The sequence below is a fragment of the Rhipicephalus microplus genome, unplaced genomic scaffold, assembly GCF_043290135.1.
Source record: "Rhipicephalus microplus isolate Deutch F79 unplaced genomic scaffold, USDA_Rmic scaffold_12, whole genome shotgun sequence".
In the NCBI taxonomy this organism is placed as follows: domain Eukaryota; kingdom Metazoa; phylum Arthropoda; class Arachnida; order Ixodida; family Ixodidae; genus Rhipicephalus; species Rhipicephalus microplus.
Window position 1 is genome coordinate 21,405,838 of NW_027464585.1, and position 19,163 is coordinate 21,425,000.

Sequence of the window (19,163 nt, forward strand, 5' to 3'; positions counted from 1 at the left end):
GACCGCGGTGACGGTGAGCGCGACTGACGCCTGAGTGGGACGTTCTGCCGAGCGATAAAATCTTCAATTTCTGGTGGTCTCTGTCCAAACCGGGGGCGGGGTGAATTGGCAGGAAAACCCTGCAGCCCAAGTCGGCGGTACTGGCAGTCTCGGTAGAGGTGACCCGCTTCACCGCAGTGGTAGCAAAGCGGTCGTCGGTCGGGCATGCGCCATATGTCGGATTTACGCATGACGGGTCGAGTGTCTGCAAAATAAGGGACCACCTGTGCGGACTGCAGTGTGGCGTACGGGGTTGCGGCTGGTAGTGGGACTGGTGCAGGTGCGTTGTGTTCGAACGTGTCGGTATAAGTGGTGCGCTGGAAACCACTCACTGGGGATGGTGTCGTGGACGACGGAACGGTGCGTCTCAATACGTCTGCGTAGGTCACCCCTAGAGGTTCACTTGAAGTTGCGAACGCCTGAAGTGGTGCAGCAACCTGCGTTGGTGTCTCGCGGCGAGGTGTGCCGAGCGCATGCTGAACTTCGTCACGTATGATGGTGGCGATGCAATTCGTGGAAGGCTGCTGCTGCGCCTGGTTCAGCTGTTGCAGCTGTTGTAGCTCGTCGCGAACAACCGAACGTATCAGCTCGCGAAGCGCTCCCACGTCGGTCGGGAACGAGCCTAGCCCGGTGGTATAGGTAGCATTCACTTGCCGATCGTACTGGTTCCGCTGCTGCAGCGCCTTTTCCATGGCGACGGCTTCAGTGAGGAACTCCGCGACCGTTCTAGGCGGACTACGAATGAGTCCAGCGAAGAGCTGCTCTTTCACACCTCGCATCAAGTGTCGCAGCTTCTTGTCTTCCGGCATGGTTGGATCGGCGCGAGTGAACAGATGAACCATATCCTCCACGTATGTAGCCACACCTTCATTAGGCATCTGCATGCGGAACTGGAGGGCCCTTTCAGCGCGCTCTCGACGATCGAGACTCGAGTACGTTTCGCGGAGCCTGTGACAGAACTCATGCCACGACGTTAGGAGGCCCTTGCGGTTCTGGAACCATGTGCGAGCACCATCCAGAAGACTAAAGTACACATTCTTGAGCTTCGCTACTTCGTCCCACCCGTTGAAATCCGCTACGTACTCGTACTCAGCCAGCCAATCTTCCACATCTTCATAGAGGCCACCACGAAAGGGACTCGGAACACGTGGTTTTTGTAGCGTGTAATGAGTGGGTGCAGCTGCGGGTGCAGCGGTTGGAGCAGCGGCGGCTCCAGCGGTAGGGGAAGCGGTGACAGCAACAGTATTCTCCATACCAGTCGACGTACTTGTACTGTGAGGCACAAACTCGGGGGACAGTCCTCGAATCCTCCGACTGAAACGGTGTACCGGCGTAAGCTCTGGGTTTTGGGTCACGTTCCGGCTGCTAGAAGGAGTCTGTTGCATAGGTGAGGTTACCCAGCACCTCCACCATTAAAATGTCACGTTAAAGAGACAGGAGACGTTTTTAAGGCGTCCTCACAAAAGTCCGAAGAGCGGTCGGCTCAGCGCAGCCAAAAACAGAACAATGGCACGAGGGGAACTGCCACTTCGTCTGCCTCTTTTGCGCTCTCAGATCAAGCGCGCGGCAATATATACATACATACACATACACACACATACATACACACATACATACATACATACATACATACATACATACATACATACATAAATACAGACAGACAGACATACATACATAATACATACATGCATACGCACATACTTACACACATACATATGTTGTAGGCCCGTGTACTCAGATTTGGGTGCACGTTAAGAACCCCAGGTGGTCAAAATTTCCGGAGCCCTCCAATACGGCGTCTCTCATAATCAAATGGTGGTTTTGGGATGTTAAACTCCACAAATCAATCAATCAATTACACACATATATATATATATACATACACACATACACACATACATACACACACATACATACATACATACATACATACATACATACATACATACATACATACATACACACATACACACATATACATACACACGCATACACGTGCACACACGCACACATACATACATACATACACACATACATACATACACACACATGCATACGAAAATACACACCTATATACACACATACAAACACACGTCTATACACACATACATTCACACACACATACATGTACACACACATATACATTCACACATACATACACACATACACACACATACACACAGACACACACAGATACACTTACACACACACATACACACATGCATACACACAAATACACATGCATACATACACAACACACACTTACACATGCGCACACACAGACCCACAAAAACACAAATGCACACATACACACACATATACACATACACTCACATACACACATACATACACACGTACACACACAAACACATACAGACACATACACACATACATACATACACACACATACATACACAAATACACACACATACACATGCATACATGCACACACATATACATACATAGATAAACACACACATACGTTCACATACACATACATACATACATACATACATACATACATACATACATACATACATACATACATACATACATACATACATACATACATACATTCATACATACATACACACCTACATACACACACATACATACACACATGCATACATACATATTTATACTAATGACATACCAAGTTATTTATCCTCACAAGTGCGCATTTCGCTGACGACTGTATTATTTACCGTGCAATAACTAGTACTTGTCATCACATAGCAATCCAAAATAACCTCGACCTCATCAGCAATTGGTGTAATAGTTGGCTAATGTCCTTTAATTCAAGTAAATGTAAAGTAATATACTTCTCTCGCAAACTCTGAGTATTCTTACTTTATTAAAGGCAATCCATTATCTATTGTTGACTCTTTTAAATATTTAGGTGCAACCTTCACATCTCACCTTTCTTGGACTATCAACATCACCAACATCTGCAGTGATGCCTCACGTTCGTTAGGCTATATACGCCGCAATCTACGTAAGACGCCCACAAATATACGTGCTTTAGCTTACTGAACATTTGTTCACCCTCAGCTAGAATTTGCTTCTGCACTTTGGTCCCCTCATTAGAGCTATTTAACTAGCATGCTGGAATCGATCCAGAATAGAGTTGCTAGATTCATCTTTCAAAATAATGATCATAACGCAAGCATAACACAAATTACAAAAAACTTCTCAGTTTCCCTTTTGAGCAGCCGACGTTATCTAAACCTCCTTTTGTTATTTCATAAATACGTGCATTAATTAAGGCCATTATCAATGACATTGCAAACATCTGCATTCAAGTCAAAAAGACTAAATAATCATCGTTCATTCACATGCATATACGGTAAAAGAAACATTTTAACTCATCTGCACCCCCCGTGTCATCCGCATGTGGAACAAACAGCCTTCCAGACGAAATCGTAGCTGAACGCAATCAGGAAAAATTCTGGCACCTACTACTCACCCATTTCCAGGATTAACTGCTCGTTTCATTCATATCGAAATCGGCACCTACACGTTTATTCACTACTAGTATCTCGCTTTTTTTTCTCTTGTATTAAACTTATTTTGTTTGATGGTTTGAATACTAATATGCCATTAGGTTCTGCTGTGTTTTATTCAGTGATGTTTTATTTTGAATATTCTAAAGTCTTTTTACAATTTGTGCTTGTTTTTTAACTTCTTTTACGTCATTATCTCATGCGTATGCTCATCTGATGTTCATTGCCCTTGCATTCCTATTGAAATTATTATCATTATTTTCTCATTGTTATTCCTGTTAGGACTTGTATAATAAGTGACAGTTCATGTTATTGTTTGTATGAAAATTGTACGAATTCCTCTTTATATTTCTTTTATGCTCCCCTTACACAATGCCCTGTTGTGTCTGTAAGGTATTTTGAATAAATACATAAATACATACATACATACATACATACATACATACATATATACATACATATATACAGACACATACATACATACACACATACACACTTAAATACATACATACATACATACACATACACACATACACACAAATACACACATACATATACACACATATATAGACACAGACACAGAAGGTTTTATTGTGCTAGATGAAGAAGAATACATGTGCATGATATACAGAAAGAGGTCCCATAGTCAGAGACTGCAAGGGGACCTCTTGTACAATGTAGAATTGAGAATGATTGTGATGTACATAGCAGGGGGACAGAGCTACAATAAAATCCAATTGAAACAAATAAAGTAAGGATATACCCTTGTAATCTCACAGAAACGATTTAAAAGCAAGAATAACGCGCTAACTTCAATGACAATTGATTACAGAACGCAACTCACAATGAACAGGAATCAATTAAGAAACAGCAAAACAGGCTAGTTAGTTGACATGATATGATTTTTAACTTCAAATTATTTACCTTTAGAGAAAAGCATACTTTAATGTAGAAAGGTAAACTATTCCAAAAAGAAATTCCGGAAAAATGAATGGTTTTTTTCCCATAACTGGTGTGAACTTTTGGCAGTAGAAAGTTATTGTTAAGGGCAAACCTTGTGACAATGTTATTTGAGAGAATGGTAGTAAAGTGTGGAAGTTGGTTATTTATAGTTTTATACATGTAAATATCAATATATATCTGTAATATACACATACACATACATAGATACACATACACACATACACACGTACATACAGATACATACACACGCATACATACACATACACACACACATACATACATACATACATACATACATACATACATACATACATACATACACACACACACATACATACCCATATATGCATACATACACACACATACACACAGACACATAAACACACATGCACACACACATATATATACACACATGCATACACACATACATACAAACATACACAGATATACACACATGCATACATACAAACAAACATATACGCATACATACATACAAACACATACACACACATGCACACACATACACAAATACACACATACACGCATACACACATACATACACACGTACACACATATATATACCAAATATACACACACATACACATGCACACACATATATACATGCATACACACACATACATACACACATAAACGCAGACATACATACATACACACATACACACACATACATACATATACACATACAAACACACACATACACACATACATACACATACACACACATACACACATACATTCACACACACATACATACACACATACCCACATGCATACACACAAATACACATACATACATACACACATACACACTTAAATACATACATACATACATACATACACATACACACATACACACAAATACACACATACATATACACACATATATAGACACAGACACAGAAGGTTTTATTGTGCTAAATGAAGAAGAATACATGTGCATGATATACAGAAAGAGGTCCCATAGTCAGAGACTGCAAGGGGACCTCTTGTACAATGTAGAATTGAGAATGATTGTGATGTACATAGCAGGGGGACAGAGCTACAATAAAATCCAATTGAAACAAATAAAGTAAGGATATACCCTTGTAATCTCACAGAAACGATTTAAAAGCAAGAATAACGCGCTAACTTCAATGACAATTGATTACAGAACGCAACTCACAATGAACAGGAATCAATTAAGAAACAGCAAAACAGGCTAGTTAGTTGACATGATATGATTTTTAACTTCAAAGTATTTACCTTTAGAGAAAAGCATACTTTAATGTAGAAAGGTAAACTATTCCAAAAAGAAATTCCGGAAAAATGAATGGTTTTTTTCCCATAATTGGTGTGAACTTTTGGCAGTAGAAAGTTATTGTTAAGGGCAAACCTTGTGACAATGTTATTTGAGAGAATGGTAGTAAAGTGTGGAAGTTGGTTATTTATAGTTTTATACATGTAAATATCAATATATATCTGTAATATACACATACATAGATACACATACACACATACACACGTACATACAGATACATACACACGCATACATACACATACATACATACATACATACATACATACATACATACATACATACACACACACACATACATACCCATATATGCATACATACACACACATACACACAGACACATAAACACACATGCACACACACATATATATACACACATGCATACACACATACATACAAACATACACAGATATACACACATGCATACATACAAACAAACATATACGCATACATACATACAAACACATACACACACATGCACACACATACACAAATACACACATACACGCATACACACATACATACACACGTACACACATATATATACCAAATATACACACACATACACATGCACACACATATATACATGCATACACACACATACATACACACATAAACGCAGACATACATACATACACACATACACACACATACATACATATACACATACAAACACACACATACACACATACATACACATACACACACTTACATACACACATACATTCACACACACATACATACACACATACCCACATGCATACACACAAATACACATACATACATACACAACACACACATACACATGCACACACACATACCCACAAAATCACAAATACACACACATACACACATACACTGATATGCACACGTACATACACACGTACACACACATACACAAAGATAAATACACACATACATACACACACATACACACACAAATACACACAAATACATCACTGCTTAACTCTGTTAAGCAGTGGTGGTTGCGGATGCGAACACTCGTCTAATTGTGGTTCCTGCCTTCCACAGGTGTTCGTCCTAGACAGGCGAGGGTCCCGATAGTGACCGCAGGAGCACCTGTCATTTCATTATCCACGTGTCAACATGGAACGTTGTATTCTGGATAATCTGGCCGCATCATATCTACCGTTCCCAGCGTTCTTGTCGTCGTCCTGCGCCTGCGTGGATCTTCAGTCTAGGCATCAAAAGCAGTGACAGGAGGCACGCCCGCGTCAAAGCAGTGGTGGTTGCGGATGCAAACACTCGTCTAATTGCTGTTCCTGCCTTCTACATGTCAGTTGGCTTTACGCAACCCTTGGTATTGAGCTCTGTCTTATACCGCAACCACATCTGCTGCTGCTGCTCTTTGTATTATTCGCTCGCTTGTGTGTTCACTTGTATTCTTCAATAAGTTTCCTGCTTGTGGTATCACGATGCCTACGAATGCCAATTTAGCTAAGAGAATCGAGGACCTTGAGGCGAAATTTGATATCCGATTGACAAAGCTCGTGGACAGAATTGTGGGTGACGTTACGAAGAAGCTTCGAGAGACGGGATTTGATCTCGGTGCTCTAGTTTCAGAGGTTAAAAGTATGGATGCTGGCTTGAAAATGCTTAACGACATTGTAGAGACTGTCCGTACTCAACAACAAGAGCTTTGTTTTACTAACAAAGCTTTAAAAAATGAGAACGAGACTTTAAAGAAGAAGAAGGTGGACCTGGAGCAGTACACTCGGTTGAACAACGTCGAGATCAAGGGCGTTCCTTCTTCCTAAGGGGAGGACTGTGTTGACAAAGTGCAGTCGATTGGTAACAAAATCAACTGTCCTGTATCAGGCACTGATCTTGACGTTGTTCACAGAGTGCCAGCTAAGTCTGGTGAACAGAATATCGTGGCCCGTTTCTGTTCACGAGAGAAAAAGAATGAGTTTGTTAGGAAGGCACGTAAGGCTCGCCTGAATGCACGTGCTCTTGGTTTTTCTGGAGAGGGCAGTCATGCTGTCTTTGTTATTGATCACCTCTCGCCGGATAACAAGAAGATTTTTGCTGAAGCACTTGTTCTCAAAAACGAGAAACAGTGGGCGTTTCTTTGGACTGATAACTGTCAGATAAAAGCAAGGAAATCTACTGACACCAGGTTATTTCGCATAAAATCAGAGGTCGACGTGTCCATTATCTCCTAGTTATATCATACATTAGCAATTGTGGCGTCTATCCAATTGCAGGATGGTGTATATTTCACCGTCTGAACTCTCATCACGGATGTCTTAACCATGTAGGGCGTTAATTCACTTTAACGCTCGAAGTATAAGAAAAAATTATGATAATATTACCTCATTGCTGTCAGCCTTGTGTCACCAGTTCTCTATCATCTGCATCAGTGAAACGTGGCCATGTGAATATGACAGGGACCTGTTTAAGTTTCCTTCCTATTCTTCTGAATACTGTCACCGAATCGACGATGCACATGGTGGAGCAGCTATTTTTATATTTTCATGCCTTCACTATCATAGGCGACTGGACTTGGCACTAAGTCCAGTCGTGAGCGGGCACGGCGCGACGACAGCGACCATGTTGCTGACCACGAAGTTCTTCTTCCTTGTGCAGATTTCGCTGCTGACGGTCACAGGATTACCGAGCACAAATGACACGTGCGCGCCGCCGGTTGACACCATCTACCTTTCCGTGGCAGATCTGCATGTGCGAACGCCGATACTGACCTTCTGTATGGGCGCTCCGACGCAGCGACAGTTGCGCATGTCCGTGACATCAGCGACCGAGGCTATAAAGCATCCACTGCAGCATTTCTTCGACAGTGGGCACGGCGAGACGACAGCGACCCTGTTGCTGACCACGAAGTTCTTCGTTGTACAGGTTAGCTATTCTGCTTCCAACATAAAAACTAGTGGTGAAGTTATGTTAGTAGTTGTGCCGTGCCCAAGAACCTGTTTAGGTATTGCATATGAGTGCTATTGTGCATGCAAAATGTTACTCTGTGGTTACGTTGAGAGAAATGCAGGACCCACGAACGCTGATTTATTACACAGTATTCTTCAGGGCCAAGCAGATATGAAGGTTGAAAAACTGCTATTAAAATCGATGAACGAACAAATAATGTGCGACATGGACTTGCGATTTCGAGCAATTGAAGGCAAACTACAGGAATTTAAAGATAAATCACCGGAAGTTGCAGCTCTTGAATCCACTGCAGCTTCCTTTAAAACTGTGCTGTCATGGCAAAGCTCCAAGTTACTGATCTCGAAGACCGAAGCCATCGGGCACACCTTATCAATCATGGTGTTCTCGAAAACACAAATGAAAATGACACCTGTCTTCGAACTGCTGTTGTAACCGATATATTCGAGAAAACATTGGGAGTGAAGTGCAAGTCCATAGCCCGCATTCACCGTCTTGGCCGCCAAGGGAGTCGTAGGCCTGTCATATCTTACTTTCAAGATTATCTGGAGAAACAAGAAGTCTTAAAGAATTCAAATAAATTGAAGGGCTCCAATATTTATGTGCAAAATGACTATAGCCAAGGCACGCTGCGCAAGCGCCACCTGCTTTGGGAAGTGCAAAAGCTGAACGCGACAGCAGGAAACGGGTTTTTCTTATTCACGACAAGATGAAAATTGATGGCAAACTATTTGGCTGGGATGAAGCCAAAAATATGCGTGTAGCTCCTAATCTACAAGCTACAGGTTCTGATTGACCCGCTCGACAGTGTGTGTCCAAAAGTTTGAGAGTGCTTAACGTAAACGCACAAAGCCTGTCAAATAAAGTTGACAAGCTCGAGTACCTTCTACTCACCTATGACCCTCACATTACAATATTCACAGAAACCTGGCTGCACGAAGCTATAAATGCTTCAGTACTAATTCCTCCGAGATATCAAATCTTCAGACGTGACCGGACAACAAGAGGTGGCGGTGTAGCAATAGTTCTCAAAGATTGTATTAGTGCTCGGCCCCTTCAACAAATTCATGAGCACGAAAGTTTATTTCTTTAGGTAAGCTGCTGGGGCCATTACTTCACTGTATGTGCCATCTACAGACCACCCTCTTCAACACACGAATATCTGTCTAGACTATATGACCACATGTGCACGTTTAAAAATGATCGTTTGATTCTTGCAGGTGATTTTAACTTGCCCAATGTTGACTTGCGCGTTCCATGCTCTGGCTCTAATGTAACGATGTTAAACCCTCTCGCTTGCATTGCCTTGATGTGCAATCTTGTGCAGATTGGTAATGAGTGCACCAGAGGGGCTGGAAATACCCGTTCTACACTCGACCTAGTCTTTTTAAATTCCGATGCATGCAAATACACGGTTTCTATTTGCATTTCCGACCATAAAGCAGTATTTTTATCCTTCGGTATTTGTGAAAACAAAGCACACCGACAAGAGACCGGACATGTCATTAAGGATTACTCGAAGGCGGATGACCAGGCCATTTTGGATTATCTGTGGTTTTTATGTGATAATCTTTCTGATGATGTGTCGATCGCCTGGAACGAAATAAAAACTGCGATACATTACTGCACTGATAAGTTTGTGCCAAGCAAACGGGTTAGGAAAAATCGAAATAACCCATGGATTACTAGAGATATCATACATTTGCACCGCAAGCTAAAACGAGCTAGAAAAAAAATACCCTGCAGACTTATCTCGTTGAAGGCCCAGCTTGCAACCCGGCTAAGCGAAGCGAAGGCAAGATACTTCAACCACTCGCTTCCTAACTTTTTGAAAACTAACCCGGATAGATTCTGGCGGTACTTGAGCGATGCTCACAAAACACCGACCGAGATATCAGTAAATGGCTGTATTGTTAACGATCCAGTCAAAATTGTAAACCAATTCAGTCAGTATTTTCACTCAATATTCACTCAGGGAGATCATGGTGACACAAACATCTTTTCTCTGTCTACTATATCTGTCAATTTCATAACTGTCGAAGGTGTCCTTTCACTGTTCCTGAATGTTAAGACTAAATCTTCCGATGGTCCCGACGGCATACCTAATGCATTTTAGCAACCTTACGCCGAACCTATCGCGCATGTTTTCACCCATATCTTTCGTCTTTCGTTTCATAATTATATTCTTCCCGATGATTGGCGTACGGCACGTGTTATTCCCGTGTTTAAAAAAGGTGATCACCTAATTGTTGAAAACTACCGGCCAATATCATTAACTTCCAGTCCTTGTAAACTTCTTGAGCATATCATCAAGCATTACATGATGTCATTTATTGAAGAAAACAGTATTCTGACTCCTTTCCAGCATGGTTTTAGGAAGGGCCTCTCGACTACCACTCAACTGTGTCGACACCGGTGTCGTGCCCCCGACGCCAACCGGTGTCGGGGGCACGACACCGGTTGGCGCAAAATGTTCACGCCGCTGCTCACCTTCCAGATCGTGGCCTGTTGGGTTGCAGACACCGTTGGCCTGGGCGACTGCGCTTGGTCACCACCCGGTGACCTACCCGTGCCCATAGCGCCCTCAAGCCATCTGGATCAACCACGGATTTCGTCACCAATCGTCAGCCCGCTGATACCAGACCGCGCCTGCAGCTACGCCTGGCAACGCTTCTCATCGTCGACGTCACCAACCACGTGGGGCCAATGCGGCCTACATAATCTTCACAACATCACCAAAAGCTCGGGGCACGACACCGGTTGGCGCAAAATGTTCACGCCGCTGCTCACCTTCCAGATCGTGGCCTGTTGGGTTGCAGACACCGTTGGCCTGGGCGACTGCGCTTGGTCACCACCCGGTGACCTACCCGTGCCCATAGCGCCCTCAAGCCATCTGGATCAACCACGGATTTCGTCACCAATCGTCAGCCCGCTGATACCAGCCCGCGCCTGCAGCTACGCCTGGCAACGCTTCTCATCGTCGACGTCACCAACCACGTGGGGCCAATGCGGCCTACATAATCTTCACAACATCACCAAAAGCTCGGGGCACGACACCGGTTGGCGCAAAATGTTCACGCCGCTGCTCACCTTCCAGATCGTGGCCTGTTGGGTTGCAGACACCGTTGGCCTGGGCGACTGCGCTTGGTCACCACCCGGTGACCTACCCGTGCCCATAGCGCCCTCAAGCCATCTGGATCAACCACGGATTTCGTCACCAATCGTCAGCCCGCTGATACCAGCCCGCGCCTGCAGCTACGCCTGGCAACGCTTCTCATCGTCGACGTCACCAACCACGTGGGGCCAATGCGGCCTACATAATCTTCACAACATCACCAAAAGCTCGGGGCACGACACCGGTTGGCGCAAAATGTTCACGCCGCTGCTCACCTTCCAGGTTGGTTACCTTACCCATTCTAAACAATACTATACCAATAACTACTTCCTTGTCACGGTGTCGTGCCCCTACGATTTGAAATTGCGCAACTGGCTATGTACTTGTTACAATGTGTTCACCCTACAATTGTTGTCACAGTTGATACTCTTACTATCAGGGGATGTGGAACTAAACCCCGGTCAAACTAAAGCACAGATAGAACCTCTATCAGACGCTATCAAGAAGATCGAGCAAACCGTTTTAACCATTCGTGAAGATATTAATCAGCTCAAGGCAGTACAAACTAACCATGAAACAGTTCTCTCAGCACTAACAAACCGAATCTCAGCGCTAGAAACAGTCCAAATCGAACCCTCATCGGGCGCCGTACCCGATGACGCCGCCAAAATCAAACATGAAATTGAAACGCTAAAAGCTGCTAACACCGACGCTAGTAACCGACTGCGCCGCAATAACCTTCTCTTTTTAGGTATTGAGGACTCTGTTAAAGAAACTTGGGAAGAATCAGAGCTTAACGTCATAAACTTTTGTTCCGCCCAACTAGATATTACGCTCGAACCAAGAGCCATAGAACGTGCTCATCGGATCGGAAAATTTGCCCCAGACAAGAATAGGCCAATCATGATAAAGCTCGCTCACTTTAAAACAAAAGAAAAGATTTTGAGCTGCGGAATTAAGCTCAAAGATACGACCTTCGCCGTAAGAGAAGACTTTGCAGCAGCCACTCGCCTTGCACGCTCTAAATTACTCAAATTCATTCGGCCACAAAAGTGTGCATTTAAGCTGAGGGTTGACAAACTTATTGTTGGAAATAAATCATACTTCTATGACGCGAAAACTGATAAAGTCACAGAACTTCGGAACTCACCCGTCATTACATTTGAAAACAGCGCATCATCGGAAGCCACCTCTGTTGGCAGAACATGACGGGTTTGCAATCATTCCGCCTCGTGTAACACGTGTATCCGTCCTATGGCATTTCTAAACATAAACATTGCATTTACTAACATACGAAGCATAATTCCTAAACGCGACGAACTTTGCAGTTTCATAAATGATATCAGTGCTGACATGGTGATACTAACTGAAACATGGTTGCATGATGACGTCACAGATACGGAAGTGTTTCCATCCAATTTAAATTTTACAATTTTTCGCCGGGATCGCAAAAGTAAGAAAGGAGGTGGCGTGCTCATAGCTATTAAAAACACTCTAGCATCCTCACTTATTTTCCATGACGATAAAATAGAATTAATCTGGGTTCTTGTCTCCAACGGAGCCTCGAAATTTGTTTTTGGCGTCTGCTATAGGCCGCCAGACAGCCACCCCGACTTCTGCGACCTACTTCATCAATCCCTCCACACCATTACAAATAAACATTCTAATGCACCTATATTTTTGTTTGGGGACTTCAATTATCCTTCAATCAGTTGGTCGTTGCTTTCAGCGTCGAATGGGACATCATCTAAAGAGCAACAATTTTTAAACACTGCCCTTGATTTTAACCTTCACCAGGCTATTACGTGCCCTACCAGGGGCAATAACATACTAGACCTCCTGCTAACTTCGAGCCCTGACGACATAAAAACCATTATTACGCTCCCTGGTCTTAGTGACCACAACCTAATCCATATTTGCATCGCCTCCCCGCTTAAAAAGAAATCACCCACACGGAAGGTAATCACGGATTACAAGAGAGCAAATTTTGATGCGATTAATCACGAACTCGCCAACTTCTTAGAAAACTTTAGGAATACGCACCTAAAACGAAGTGTCAACTGTAACTGGGAACTTTTTAAGACTACAATGCTTAACCTCAAAAACAAATACATTCCTTCTACCCTCATTAAATCAGATTCAAACTGCCAATGGTTTAACAAACAGCTAAAATTACTCTGTAACCGAAAGAAACGCTTGTACAGAACGGCCCGCCTAAGCCAAAGTTCAACTGCGTGGGAGCGCTACCGCGCGTGCGCTAATCAGTACTTAACCGAACTAAAAGCTGCAAAAATCAAATTCTTTTCCCATGACCTACTATCAATTCTTCAATCAAATCCCAGCAAATTTTGGCGCATGCTGTCCCCCAAGTCACAATCTAATCGAATAAGCCTCACTAACGCTGACGGAGAACCAATACACGCTGACCAGTGCGCTTCTGCTTTAAATGACCACTTTACGTCTGTGTTTTCCTCTGCCAACACCACTGATACCGTAACACTGCCCGAATCTGCAGCTGTAGCGATGCCAGAAATTGAAATTACCCCAGAAGGAATATTCCTACTCATTAACAATCTTAAAGTTTCATCCTCGGCGGGCTGCGACAGTATTAACAGTAAATTACTAAAAATACCGTCTCTGTCTCAAGCCAAATACTTTGCCTAATCTTCACACAATCATTACAAACAGGAAACGTCCCAGACGATTGGAAGAAAGCTCAGGTTATTCCCATCTTTAAATCAGGCAACCGCGCAATCCCAGCTAACTACCGACCTATTTCCTTAACCAGCATCCCATCTAAAATGCTCGAACATATTATAGCTTCAAACCTAATGACATATCTGGAATCCATCAAATTTTTCTTCGATCACCAACATGGTTTCCGGAAACAACTATCATGCGAAACACAACTGGCCGAATTCACACATGATATTCTTCACTTCATGGATGAAAATCTTCAAACTGACGCCATATTTTTAGATTTCTCTAAAGCATTCGACTGTGTTCCTCATAACCTCTTACTCTCTAAACTATGCAACCTTGGAATCCCTCCCAACATAATTTTCTGGATAGAAAATTTTCTAAAAAACCGTAAGCAGTTCACCAGCGCTAATGACCATGACTCACCTCTTTCCGACGTAACGTCCGGCGTCCCCCAAGGTGCCTGTCTCTCCCCGCTCCTTTTTCTAATATACATAAATGACTTACCCACCAATGTGCTAACCAAATTAAGACTTTTTGCCGATGACTGCGTTTTATACTCTCCAATCTGTACACCAGACGACAGCATTAAACTTCAACATGATTTAAATTTAATTGTAACTTGGTGTGATAAGTCACTAATGCCGTTAAACCTAACTAAGTGTAAAATTATGTCATTCACCCGCAAAAAGAGCCCAGAAAAATTTACCTATAGCATAAAGTCTGTTCCCATTAGCCCTACCCTATCATACAAATACCTCGGAGTGCATCTGTCATCGTCGCTATCCTGGTCAACCCATATTCAAATAATCTGTTCAGAAGCTTCACGCACTCTCGGATACCTGCGCCGCAACCTAAAATTAGCCTCACCAGACATTAAAAAATTAGCTTATGAAACGTACGTCCGACCGAAACTAGAATATGCTTGCTCAATTTGGCAACCCTCACAAACATATCTAACTAACGATTTAGAAAGGATTCAGAACCGCGCTGCCCGTTTTATTTACTCCCAATACTCTAACGATATCAGCGTTACTGCACTAAAAGAATCATTGAAACTGCCGTCCCTCGAATCTCGTCGTATCATTTCTCGATTGTGTCTGATGCATGCTTTCTATTATCACCCTCAATCACGGCACGTCCTCCTTCAACCATCACACAGAACTTCATCCCGCATAAACCACAGTCACCCTATCGCACCAATAAATGGACACACTTCTGCAATGATTACTTCCTTCTTTCCCAATGGGATAACACTGTGGAATAAACTACCTGATAATATAGTCACGTGTAATAACCGCCAAATTTTCCGCAGTAAGCTAAAATGTCACATGTCGCAATCTAACTGAATGTGCTGTTTTCCCTGCCAATGTTTAAATACTTTTTTTTAACTAATGTATAAACTGTCGTCACTTTTCTCTGGAAGCTTACCTTTGTACCATTACTTTTTTATTTGCATTTGGTAATATTGGCGTTTTACTTTGCATATTGTACCTTTTTTTTCATTGTTCTTTGAATGTTTACGTTTTGGAACCCTTCGAGTTTTGTTGAGTTGTTCGACATACCTTGTACGCCGCCCCCCCCCCCCCTTATGTAATGCCTCCGGGCCTTTAAGGTGGAATAAATGAAAAATGAAAAAAACTTGTCACCACAATTCACGACTTCGCAGTGGCACTTGATAAGGGCGACCAAATAGACGCCATCTTCTTAGATTTTAGAAAAGCTTTCAGCTGTGTTTGCCATGGTAAATTACTCACCAAACTTTCTAACATCGGCCTACCCATTACTGTAATTAATTGGATCCGCTCCTACCTTACCAGCCGCAAACAGTTTGTCCAGGTCAAGGGCTGCTGCTTTGGGGTTCTACCTGTAACCTCGGGAGTTCCACAAGGCAGTGTCTTTGGCCCTGTCTTGTTTCTCATCTTTATCAATGACATCGTTTCATTTGTTGACACCTCGGTCATAACCCTAAAGCTTTTTGCAGATGACTGCATTCTTTACAAGCCAATTAAAAGTGAAAGGGACCAAGAGTGCTTGCAGAACAACCTAAATTCTCTCTCCGATTGGTGCCATACCTGGTCGATGGAGTTAAACATTAGTAAATTGGTCTATATGCGTATCTCAAATAAAATTACCCCTTTTGCATCACGCTACACCTTAAATAATAATTTGTTGATCGAAGTGGGCAATTTTAAATACTTGGGAGTCAATATTACCAATCGACTGTCGTGGAGTAACCACATTGACGACGCTTGTTCCTGCGCCTCTAGAAAGCTAGAATTTCTTAGACACAAACTAAAAAACGGGCCAACTCAGATCAAACTTCTTGCATCTAATACATTTATTCAACTCCGTCTAGAGTACGCATGCGTAGCCTGGGACCTGTATTTTAAAAAGGATGTTTATAAACTTGAAATGGTCCAGGGGAGAGCGGTAAGATTCATCTCTAATGCCTATCACAATCTTGATTCACCTTCGTCACTTATGGCTATCAACAACATTCCGCTTTTGAAACAGCGTAGAACTATCGCCAGACTGAAGTTTCTTTTCCTGCTTCGTAATCATCAGTTTATTATCGATCCCAGTGAATACACCTCTCCCTCTTCTTCCAGGAAAACCAGGCATGCTCACAATCATGATCTGACACCTTACTTTGCACGTACTAACCTTTTCAAACATTCCTTCTTTCCGAGAACCATTAGCGAATAGAATGCACTGCCTTCAAATGTTTTTCCTGAACGTGGCACTCCCGACTTTGAAAATTACATGCATCTTTTGTGTAATCAACACTGTTGATATTTCAATGCTAGATTACCTCATCTTATTATTTCAACTGCGTAGCTTTACTTTTTTGGGCTTGAAACTGTTTCTAGAAGTTTGTTCGCTTTTTTTTCTAGACATGTATAACTAAGCATCCTAATTAGTATGACTTGTTTTTCAGTATCCTTGTGTATTCTAACTTGCTGTATAGTTAGTTTTTTTTTCGCTATGCTCCCTTTTTGTGCCCCTCCTGCTTGGTCTACGGACTGCAGTATGTAATAAATAAAATAAATAAATAAAAGTATTCCTGGTTGCGAATCCGTGTGGATCAAACTTCATGAACCACAATTTTTGCAAGATAGTAAGAATTCAATTGTTGCATGCATATATCGCTCTCCGTCGTCATCTGTCGTGGAGTTCTGCCTAGCTTTAGGAGAGGCGTTGAAAACTCTGTCATTAGAAGGAAACGGGTGATTATTTTAGGAGACTTGAATATCAATCTTCTTGATGACACCAACGCAAATGTTTCTCAATACAATTCCTGCTTGAGTGGGTATGGCTACAAGTGCCTCATAACTGCACCAACTCGTGTTCCACTTCATCGCAATGGCACTATTATAAATCACATTTTGTCTAACCTCATTAGTCCTCCTGAAGCAGCTGTCATCGAGGTGCCTGTCACAGATCATTATCCTATTTATGCAAGCATAGGCATCTCCAATAATAATAAAATAAGCCGATGCTTCGAAAATATCTTAAATACTGCATCATTCATTAACATCATCGAGCAGTGTGATTGGTCGGATTTAAGAAATGCAATAATGCTGAAATAGCCTGTCAGTGTAAAATAATTTTGATAGCTTAAGGTAACCGGAAGATACAGAGTTAGAAAATATATAACGAAAACCGCTAAAAAACGTGGGGCGCCCGCGTCTTCCCTTGCTCAGAGGATGAGGGTGGCTCACTGCTCGGGAGAAAGGCACGCTCATCAGATCAAAGTCTTGAACCATGTGTTTTTTTCCTTACGATTGCTTTTAACTTTGCTAATAACCTACCGGGAAATTTCTAACTCATACAGTGCAAAGCCCTTATTGTAGACCTGTCGCCGCTTGGGTTTCATCAGGACAGGAGTAATAGTACCGGAACTATTTCGTGACCAAAATTAATCCTAATCACTAAAAAGATTAATTTGGTAACATCACCTCACAAACGAATTTGAATTTCGTCCACTTAATATATCAATAAACAGCACCCCATACACTAATCGAAGGCCCAACTCCGTACTCTCTAGACCCTTAATTAAGGGGGTAATCAGCAGAAATCTCATTTCGTTAAAACATTTTTTTATAAAAATAACCACAAACTTGACTGATACACCACTGAAACCTACATTTAGAACACAACAATCCGGGTGCGACGATGGCGTAGTGGTTAGAGCATCCGCCTCGCATGCAAGAGGTCCGTGGTTCGAATCCCGGTGCCGCGCAGTTCCCAACCGGAAAAAAAATCCGCGTGTTGATGGAACTGCAATAAGAGGCCTGGGGTGCGGCCTGACCGGTAACCACAGCCGGGAACACACTCCCTCACCATAGAAGAACTGGCCACCCTGGTGCAGTATCTGGCCACTACCTCCCACATGCATACGTCAAATAACTAACGGCCCTCAGTTCCCAGCAGCTGCGAAGCAACTGACCATGGCGGCGGTCAGATCTGCAACGCAGCAGAGGGTGCTAAGAATCTCTGGACTACAGGCCGCCCATGGAACCTGAACTTGGCAACGTTTAGTGCTAGAACCTTATCTAGTGAGGGAAGTCTAGCTGTACTATTCGAGGAGCTAGAGGGTGTT